Below are 10,629 nucleotides of genomic sequence, written 5' to 3' on the forward strand. Positions count from 1 at the left end.
GGGACCCATATAATGTTTTCATTGTAATAGACCTCATCAAGTAGTGGGGTGTCCTCTAAAGAATGTGGTTAATGCTGGCCAAACCTAGCTAATCGGAGCAAAGACCAACATCATGCCTACACTTTCACGTGTTAAGTGTGGTGTTGATCATTTGATTAAGGACTACCCATATTGTGTCAATTGCTCTGCTTCTACTTCTAACCATGCCACCATCAGGACTATAAGTGCGCAGCTTGGTAACATCACACCATTGAATGTCCTGACATGCACCTAAGCGAAACAAGTAGACAAAGGGAAAAACCCAAGAGATGTTACAACCTCTAAGACGGGAAAAAGGAGAAGAGTGAAAAAGGTGGGCAAGGGTGATACCATGGTCATAATCTAGGATGGATCGGAGAAAGATACCATTGACACCGGATCCATCCAATCAAACGAAGGAGATGACCACATGCCAAACCTATATGAGCAGCCAAAAGAGGGACCAAAAACCCCCAAAGGTGAGAATATCCTAATGCTGAATAAGAGATAAGGAAGCTGGAGGAATCTAATGCCCTTATTGAGGAATGTCAACATAGCCATGACGCCAAATTGAGGGCTAACAGGGCTAAGGATATAGTGTATCCATGAAATGAGCTATTTAAAGAAAGGAAGTTTGATGTGCCTACTCCAATTCCAGAGGAGTTCGAAGAGGGGACTCATAGTGACTTCATGGTGGCAAGAATGTTTGAGGAGGCAGATCAAGATTTGTCGATCCATTCATTCCCTAGAGTTGAATATGCGACAAACATGCCCTCACTTGCCAGAGATCCCATTAAGAAAACCTATTGTTTCAACTCCATCTAGAGTTTCAACATGCATGGTACCTTGGGGAGTTATTTCACAAACTCTAGATGGTCCTTTCCCTCTATATTTGAGTTTCTTTTTCTCATTGCAAACCCCGTACATAAGTACAAGATCTCCAATTTTAATTTCTTTATCCTTAAGATTGTTATCAAACCATTTTTTTGGCGATCCTTTTTAGTTAACATGTTTTGCACAGTAATCTATCGTTCTTCCTCAAGTTGATCAAGAATGAACAATCTATCTACCAACATATTACCTTCAAGTCTCTTAGCTATGGCCACCTTTAAGCTAGGTATCATGAATCCCCAAGGCATTATTGCGTCGAACCCATATACCATCTTAAAAGGTGTGCAACTAATTGCAACTTTATAAGAGGTGCGATAAGTCCAGAAAGTTGTGGGGTGAACTTAAATTCCCAATCATTACGTTGAGCCGACCTCAGCAGTTTTAGTTAGTATAGAAATAAGGACTTTGTTGGTGCTCTCGGCTTACCTTTTTTTATGGGTAGTATGGCGTGGATTTGTGATGTGCTATCATGAATTTTATGGTAAGATGTTTAATTACATCATTTATAAAGTGCAAGGACATCCAAAATGGGCAATAATGTTTTCGCAAAGAAACTTGGCTATGGCCATAGCGTATGTCATCCTTGAAGCTCTTGCTTTGGCACACTTTGTGACATAGTCTATAGCTATTAAGATGTATCTTTCATGGGTGCTACGTGCAGCTAGACTGATGGGTCCCACAAAATCAATGCCCCATTTTATAAAAGGTTATAAAAATTTGCTAGAGTGTAAAGGCATCATGTCCTTTTTTGTGGTTTGGCACATCACCACACTCGTCACATCCTCTGACAAATAATGCATAATCCTTAAAAAGAGAAGGTTAGCAATACATGGAATAAAGTATATTTCTTTGCAATAATGTTTGTGGTAGAGCAAAGTGTCCACTAGCTACCCCTTGGTGCACTTGTTCTAAGATGTATAAGTATTCATCCTCCTTGGGGCAACCTCTTAGTACCTCATGGGTTCCATTAATCAATAAGTAAGCCTTCGCTTCTTTTAGCAATTTCCTTACTATATCTTACCTTAACTTCTTCAATTCTGGAAAACCATTAGGCTAGAAAGTTAACAATTTTTTTCACTCCACTTTGGTATACCATATCAACCTTAAACAGTGTAGCATCATGTAGATCATCATGTACTCTAATTGGTGCTTCAGCCCATGACATGTTTTTTACCAAGTCTCATAACCACTATACAATCAAATTCAAGAAGGATCAATAACCACCTAGTGATTCTCCCTATGGGGCATGGTTTATTTACAAGGTACAATAAAGCTTGATGGGTCAACATAGAAAAAAACTTATTAGCTAATAGGTAATGCCAAAATTTCTTCATTGCATACAACATAGCTAATCATTGTTTTGGCGATATAGTTTATCTTAGCCTCACACAATTATTGGCTAGTAAAACATATAGGGTAGTCTAGTTTATGTTCACTCGACTAAGCTAAGATGCATCATTTAGAAGAATCTATATGCACATAGAATATAATATTCCAGTTTGGCACTCGCCGTCGCAAGATTGGAGAGCTAACCAAAGCTTGCTTTAATGTATCAGAGGCATGTTGGCACTCTTCCATCCACTCAAATACAATGAGAAGCTTGTATAATTGGACGAGAAATCTCGATATAGAAGAGTATAAACCGTTTGTAGTAACCTACATGCCCCGTAAACCTTTGAACTCCCTTGTAGTTCATAGATAGGGGTAATTCTAAGATAGTTTTTATCTTTCTCTCATCCATGGAGATCCCATTTTTAGACACTATATGCCCTAAGATGACTCCATGTTTTACCCAAAATTGACAGCAGTTAAAAGGGTTTAAGGATATGCAATGAAGTCTGCATCATTCAAATACCTTACATAAGTAAGATAGAAGCTGTAGGCTTCCTTGCCACAGCTATGCGTTCAAGAACATGTTGTTCTAAATATGGTAGGGGGTAATGGTCTCTTCACGTAACCGCATTTACCTTCTTGAGATCGACACATACTCTCAATTTTCCGTTCTTTTTGGGTAGAACCACAATTAATGAAAACCAATCCGAGTGTTCAATCTCATATAGATGAATCCACATTTAATAAGCTTATCAATCTATTCCTTGATAATTTTAGCGTACTTGGGATTCATAGGATAGGGTCATTGCTAGACAGGTCTAGTGTTTGGTACCATAGGGATTATGTGTTGTACAACCTCATCCGGGTACTCCCTTCATGCCATGGTAAGTCCATGCAAAGCAATCCTTATATTCCTTGAAGAGATCAATGAGTTCCACTTCCTGAGTTTGGGTGTGGTCTTTTTCTATAAAGACTAGTTTAGGGTCTTCATCCAAGTCTACTTCTTTTAGTCGGGCCATCGTAGACTCCTCTTACCTCACTTATTGGTTTTTGTGTGGCATTATTAAATACTAATTTACGGTCCCCAATTGTAAAATATTTATAGTGCTCCAATGCAAGGTGCAAGCTAGGTGTTGGCTCATGATCTTCTTTAGTTGCTTTAGCTATAGCTTCTAGTTCCTTCTCCTTTTTGGCCAGCTCTCTACTTTTCATTCATCTACTGCTTTTACTCCTATATTGTTGGGGCAGAATGAGTAAGCTTTGGTTCATCATTGATGTGTCCCTTTTAGCTATTAACTCAGTGAGAGGAGGGTGGCAATGCATAACCTTTTGTAATTCCTTCCCCCAATTATTAATAAATTTTGCAATGTGTATCAAATGTACCAACATTGGGCAGTAGTCATCCTTTCTTGTAGCCTTTTATGAGATGATTGGCCACATAACACTTACGTGTCTGCCATTTTTTGGGATATTCCTTGGTTTTTTGAGATATTCCTTGGTTTTTTCAGAATGCTCATTCCTTTCTTTAGATTGGGACTCAGAATTAGTTTCATAGAGCTGCTAGTCTCCACTTTAGTTTCACTTGCCAAGGTTTCCTTTGATATTATTAGTTGTATTTTTTTCGTGGTTTCTGAGGAGTTAATGTCACTTTTGGGTTCTGAGGAGTTAATGTCACTTTTGGTTTCCATTACAGACTCATCACCATCGGTTCTTATGTTAGAGTCATCCCACGTGGATTCAAGCTCGCTATATCCAATCCCTTTAATATCAGAGGGTAGAGCATGAATCGTTTGTAATGGTACAAATTTTGGGAGTTCTTAACTCTTAGGAGTAACCCATCTAGACACTATCTATCAATTGTGGCCATCATGTGTATCCAATTTAGATAATCTCTGGCTTGTTTTTCAGCATCCTTGTAGGGTGGGTCCTTCCCCACATTGGTGTCCTCTCTGCAAGTACAAAAATATTTCAATGTGGGTCCTTCCTCACATTGGTGTCCTCTCTGCACAAAAATATTTCAATGGGGCTGAATAGATGGTGGTGTCAGAATGTGTTTTAAATAGTCCTCCATTACCCATAGGATATATGTGGCCACTGACAAGTGCACACACACACACACACACACACACACACACCAGTATTTATTCATATTCAAATTAGGTGTGTTATTTGCAATGACAAGAAATTTTAGTTTGGTAACATATTCAAAATTTGCAATGACAAGGAATGTTAGGTGCGGGTGACACATTTTCATGGCATGACTCTTGGTTAGAGAATGCCTTGGTTTCTTTTTTATAGACATTTAAGGCATCTTTTGGTTCATTTTTATCTCTTAGGTTGGGAGAGAAGTGCCACTCTAAAATGGCAATGGTTTCAATTGACAACTTTTTCTTTTCATTGATAAAAATTCTATTCACCTCTCACACATAGCCACCTCTATGCATAGGAGGGAATGGACTAGCATTTTCTAAGATTGTGAATCCTTTCAAGTCTTGTGAAGCAAAGAGCTTATGAGTTTTTACAATTTATAAATGGGCACCTACAAAGGGGTGAAAAAGGGAGGTTGGTGGTGATGACAAGTTTCTGCTATATAAGATTAAAATTAGATATTATTATTTTGCATATGTGAGCCATACCATGCTATTCTAAAAGAGCATTTTTTGATTATTTGGTGGGGACAAGTTTCTCCTTTGTAAATTTGAAGATTAGATACTATTCTCTACATACGTGAGCCATAAAAAAGTGCTATTTTTGATGGCCTAGAGAAATAATTTCTTGTTTTGTTTATTTATTTATTCACTTGGTTGATGATTAAATCCATTGACCTTAACCATTCTAACAAGCCATCCTTTTCTAATTGTTTTGCTAGATGGTTTTGATAAACCATCTAGAATGCTGGTAGGAGCCAAATGAGGTACGTCTTCTTACCTACCACTTGCTAGAATGTCAATAGGAGCGGAATGAGGGATGTCTTCTCTCATCGTTTGCTTCTTGTCGGCATGATGTTGCATTATTTCCGATGTCGGTTTAGGCAGACCATGTGGCCGAGGGGTTATGTTGTTGCTTGCTTCATTAAACATTTATGCACTTTCTTGAAATATATCTTTAGTGTACGGAATCGCTTCCTCCTCTCTAGCTCTCAAGCTTTCAAGCTCTTAGGCTCTCTTCCTCTCTAGCTCTCAAGCTTTCAAGCTCTTATAGGCTCTCTTTCTCTCTAACTCTCTTACTCTGAAGCTTTCAAGCTCTTTTCGGCTCTCTTCTCTTACCCACAAATGCAACGTCAATCTCGCTCACTACCTCTCACTCTCACATATCAAGGGGCTATGCATGTGCTTACCATGTTGATGTTTTGATAGATTATTTCAATACCCAATAAAAGGTGCAAAGTCTATGTGCACAAAACCCTAAGATAAAATGCACAACACCATCATTGTGAAATGCTATAGAAGAAAGTTGTTCTCTCATGAGCATGAAATTATCCTTGAGAGTTAAGAAAATATCATGCTCTCTCCCTCGGTCTCTATATACACACACACATACTCTTCCTTTCTATCCATAAAAGAAAATAAAAGCTCAAGTGATTACATTTAATGAGTTAAAACCTTAGAAGGAAACATATTTCTCTCTCTCGTCACACACACACCCTCTAGCTCACTTCTCATGCTCTCAACCACTCTACATCTCTCGTCTTTTTCACACATACACACACAAGCATGTGCATAAAAAAGGACTAGAGGGAAGAGTTGTTACACATTTCCACATTGTTCATTAGAAGAAAATAGATCTTTCTCACGCTTAACCATTCTCTCTCACACTCTCAATGTCGTACACTCTCTCCACACAAATCAGACTCCAAGATTGCCCACCCCCCCCCACACGACGACAAAAACTTGAAAGAGATGCATAATTTGCAAATTTAGTATGCCTCAAACTGATGACTCTAACTTACACCCCATAAACATGAGCTCAACCAAAAACCAAGCCCGAATGCGAGTAAGCACAACATCCATGATGTTGAACCTAAAGCTTCATTCCCTAGACAGCTTGAAAATTACTTCACCACAAAATGGCTGCTTGCTTGCACCAAGGTTGCCTTGTCATCTATTGTACATATGCTCCATTGCTTTGAGAGGAAGGCCCACTACATGCCGAGCTGGACCTCGTTGAGGCCATCTCACGAGACGAGTGTCCTTACTTTGCCATTTGTTGTATACATATGTTCCATTGCCTCAAAGAGGAAGTACCACCATGTTGCAGGCGAGCTGGACCTTCTCTTGAGGCCATCTTGTCACTTCCCCTTACGTGATAGGGCCACTGATGCTCATAGCAAGATGACCTTCTTGAGACCATCATGGTCTTGGGTCATGGGAAAACAAATCCCATCCATAAAATCAGCAAGCTTTGTTTTTAAAGAATGCACCATAGGATATTGACACATGAGCAATGGGAATTTCACTCAAATGAAAGCAAACGAGTTGATGACACATAAGCAATGAGAATGTTAAAAATAGAAGGCTAATAAAACCTTGACATAGCAGCACATGGAATGTTAAAAATAATAAAAAATTACCACATCAACAAGGAGAATTTAAAAAAATTGTTTCACTCCCCAAGACCATGATGTGGTCACTGGCTAGCGCCAGCTCCCCATTTTCCTCTACGAAAAGGCCTCCCCATGGCCTTTCCCTACACCATCTTGCTATAAATATCACTGCCCCCCTTACACCATCTTGCTATAAATATCACTGCCCCCCTTACATGATAGGAGCGGCTTGCTCAGCCACCACCAAGAGTAGCTCAATGTGGCAAGGAGAAGAGATCTAATGGTTGGTACACCTTCGCGCTATTGACCTAACTGTGAGAACTTTGGAGGGTGTCTACCTCCAGCCCATGAGGCTTTGCAGGGCTCTCTGTATCATGACGTAGACCCCAAAGAAACTAAGCAAATGTGACAAGTCATGTGATGGATGTGATGGCAACAAAGTAGGGGTAGTAGCACCATGCACCTAGTGGCACCATCGTCCGTGTAAGATCCCTCCCACATATATAAAAAAGAAATTATGAAAAAAAATAATTTTTGGATAAAAAATGGTAAAATTGTGTACTTTTGAATTGAGATAAAATATGAAATAAATTGATTGAACATATGGAAAATTGTCTGAGGAGTAAAAACCTTGGGAAAATCAACATTTACATAGGAGCATTAGTGTAAACCTTAAAATGCCAAGCTTCACATGCCTTGAGAAATTATAAATGGAATATGTTAGCACTTGTGCATATGTGCACGTGTGTGTGTGTGTGTGTGTGTGTGCCCATGTGTGAAAGCACTGTAATCCCAAGGGAATTTGTAAAATTTGAGTCCACATTTAAATTCAAAGTATGAGGTGTACCCTAGGGTTATGTGCATGGTCAGAAATTAAGAGGCTAGCACCATAGAAAAAATTAACTAGTTAAAATTTATGGTGTGTATGCACCATAAAAATTAAAAAGTAGTTTAAGATTAAATGGTTAGATCCCAAAAAACATGTTTCATTTAAAACAAGGTGGGTTTGAGGAGTGTGGTGGATTTGCATACATGGTATTTGTTAGTGGTATTAGGGTAGGTGGTATGAGGCAATGGTTTTGGCTAGTGGTTTTTAACATGGAGGAGTATTTGGCTCCTCTTCTCTTAGTCACATTAGGCATGGTAGGCTCTTGCATTAGATATCCTTAGTGTAGCCCACATTTACTTGAGGTAGTGGTAGTAAACTAGAGCCTATGGTGTGACATGCCTTATATGGGTGATATCCATGCATATGGGGGGCTGCCAAGCTATAAAAGGGGGTCACTTCTCTTGATATTCCCCACACCTACATCACGGTACTTTTATGCAAGTGAAACCCCTCATAAAAGCCTTGTAGTACTTATCCTACACCTCTTACATGTTATACTACTACCTCCAAAGCTAGTCATACTAGGCATCTACATCACATTTATGCTTATTGGGCACTAAAAACAAGGCCAGTTCTAGGCATGGAGAAGAAGGGGCTTTTGGAGGCTTCACATCAACCTACAGCACCACCCATATATCAAATTTACATTTCTACATGTAAGTGGACTACCCCTCATTCAAATTGTTTATTTTTTCAAGTACATTTGTACTCCAAGAGCAAATGAATCAATGTATTTGAAAATTTCCTTTCTATTCCATTTTTGGTTTATATATTACACTAAACATATATGATAATTAAGCAAGCCTCTATGTCCTTGTTTGCCTAGATAAATCATTAATTGTTTAAACCTCTATACTGACCATGTTGTAAGTCATTAATAGGATGAAATTTTATTTACCTTAGAATACCAACTTGTCATATCTAAAATTGTTAAGTGCAATAGGCCTTAGTCTTCACCCATTTATTGCAATTTGGACCTCTAAATGATTGAATCACCCTTGTTTGACCTTACTGTAAATAAATTACAATCATTCTTAGGTTATAAATTTTATTGGACCCTTAGTACACTTGTGAGTGGAATTTGACCTTAGTGAAAAGCCATGCACTTTATCAAATGCAATAAATTAGCATAAGCCTTAGTCATGCTTTTAGCTTCTTCTTTTCTAAATGCAACTTATGCTTCGACATATTACTTATAAGGAAAAAATTTATTTTTAATTGGCACAATACAAAATTTCTTAATCAAGTACTTAGAAGACCATAGAGTAAGTTATAGATAGATATGCCAAGTTATGCATCAAATAATGCATAAGAATGCGTGCTATTTTCTTTCATAAGAATGGTTAGATATTTGACACAAAATATTCTCAGTTTTAGATTAAAGTTAAATGTGTTAGTGTGCACTATGTTAAATAAGTTACCTATACCTAGGAGTGTTTGAAGTGAGCGAAAGTAGAAGAAAATCAGTTATAAACAAGGTATGTGTCCCAATTAGTTCAGGAGAAGTTAAAGAGAGACCGAATCCCAAAATAATCAACATAGGATCTTAAAAACTAAAAGGAGATTTAAGTTTAGCAATGTAGGATTGATCTTAAAGTTGTATATAAATTGTTCACTAGAGACCTTGATCAAGTTCACATTAAATTAATAGTGCCTTTCAATAGAAGTATAACTAGTTAATGTTGAAAACTTAGATAAAATGGCTTAGAAAAAAGCAAATTCTAAAGCCAACATAAGAAGGGAGTTCATTGATCTAAAGGAAATTAAAGAGAAAGAAGAATTGGATCTCTCACCCATCTCTGGAAATACAAAGTAAAGACATAAGCTCATTAGTGTAATTTTTGCCTGAAAACCTTAGAGCCTAATTAGATGATTAATCAAGATAAACCCTTGAACAAGTAGAATTTTAGAGAGAGATAAACCTTGTTGTGGCCGCATCATTTCTCTAGACTAGTAGATAATCCTTCATCTTCCGTATAAGAAAGAAGGAAGGGAATGACTAAAACAAGGAAAATCCCCTGACCAAAAATGAAAGACTGAAAACTTCAGTATCGCAAGTCTTTGATGAAATCAAGGACAATGGTTAATAAAAGATAAGTTTAAAGTAAAGGCTAGAGACCCTTGACCCTTAGAAAGACCCAACAATAGTAGATTATGGGAAGAAATGCTCAAACTTGAAGACCCAAACAACTACGAAAGCCTGGAATCGATCGGGAAAAGTGTTCAGAGATTCAATGGAGGATCAAGATTGTCTCATTGGAACTTGCGATGGTTTACCCTGTTTAGCAATGGTTTACCTAGAGATTCAATGGAGGATCAAGATTGTCTCATTGGAACTTGCGATGGTTTACCCTGTTTAGCAATGGTTTACCTTGTTTAGCGATGCATGCATGATGCATGGTTGCTTGATCATGTTTGTCTCATTGGAACTTGCGATGGTTTACCATGTTTCGCAATGCATGCATGATACATGGTTGCTTAGTCATGTTTGATACTTTTTTGGATATTGTTTGTTGTGGAGCTTGTGAAGGTACCACACAAGGTGAGGTGATGCAGGCAAGCAGATGTCATTCGAGTGAATAATGTCGTGAAGACAGTTGTCTGAGACCTTGACCCATCTTGGCGGATGTGGGTGTGCTCCTGACATGCTTGGTGTGAGGATAGAGAGATGGCTCTTGAGTGTCATTGCGCCAGGCATGGTCTAGGCCTCATGCACGCGCCAATCTCTAGACTCTAGTGTGATTGTGACCTGGAGTGTTCCAGCCTTTGGGATATGTGAGACATTGGGGCTCCTCACCGGACGGACGGTTGTACAAGTTGGAGTGCTCAAGTACATATCTTCCTGGTTCGAGGAGCTATTTTGGATACACGACTCCACTTGGGTGTGTCGCCTACAATGGGGTGAATACAAACAGCCGCACAGAGATGCGGATGAGGAGGCGGTAGAGGATACTCG

Source organism: Cibotium barometz, chromosome 39 (genome assembly GCF_041138505.1).
Source record: "Cibotium barometz isolate CiBa-2024 chromosome 39, ASM4113850v1, whole genome shotgun sequence".
NCBI classification, from domain to species: Eukaryota; Viridiplantae; Streptophyta; class Polypodiopsida; order Cyatheales; family Cibotiaceae; genus Cibotium; species Cibotium barometz.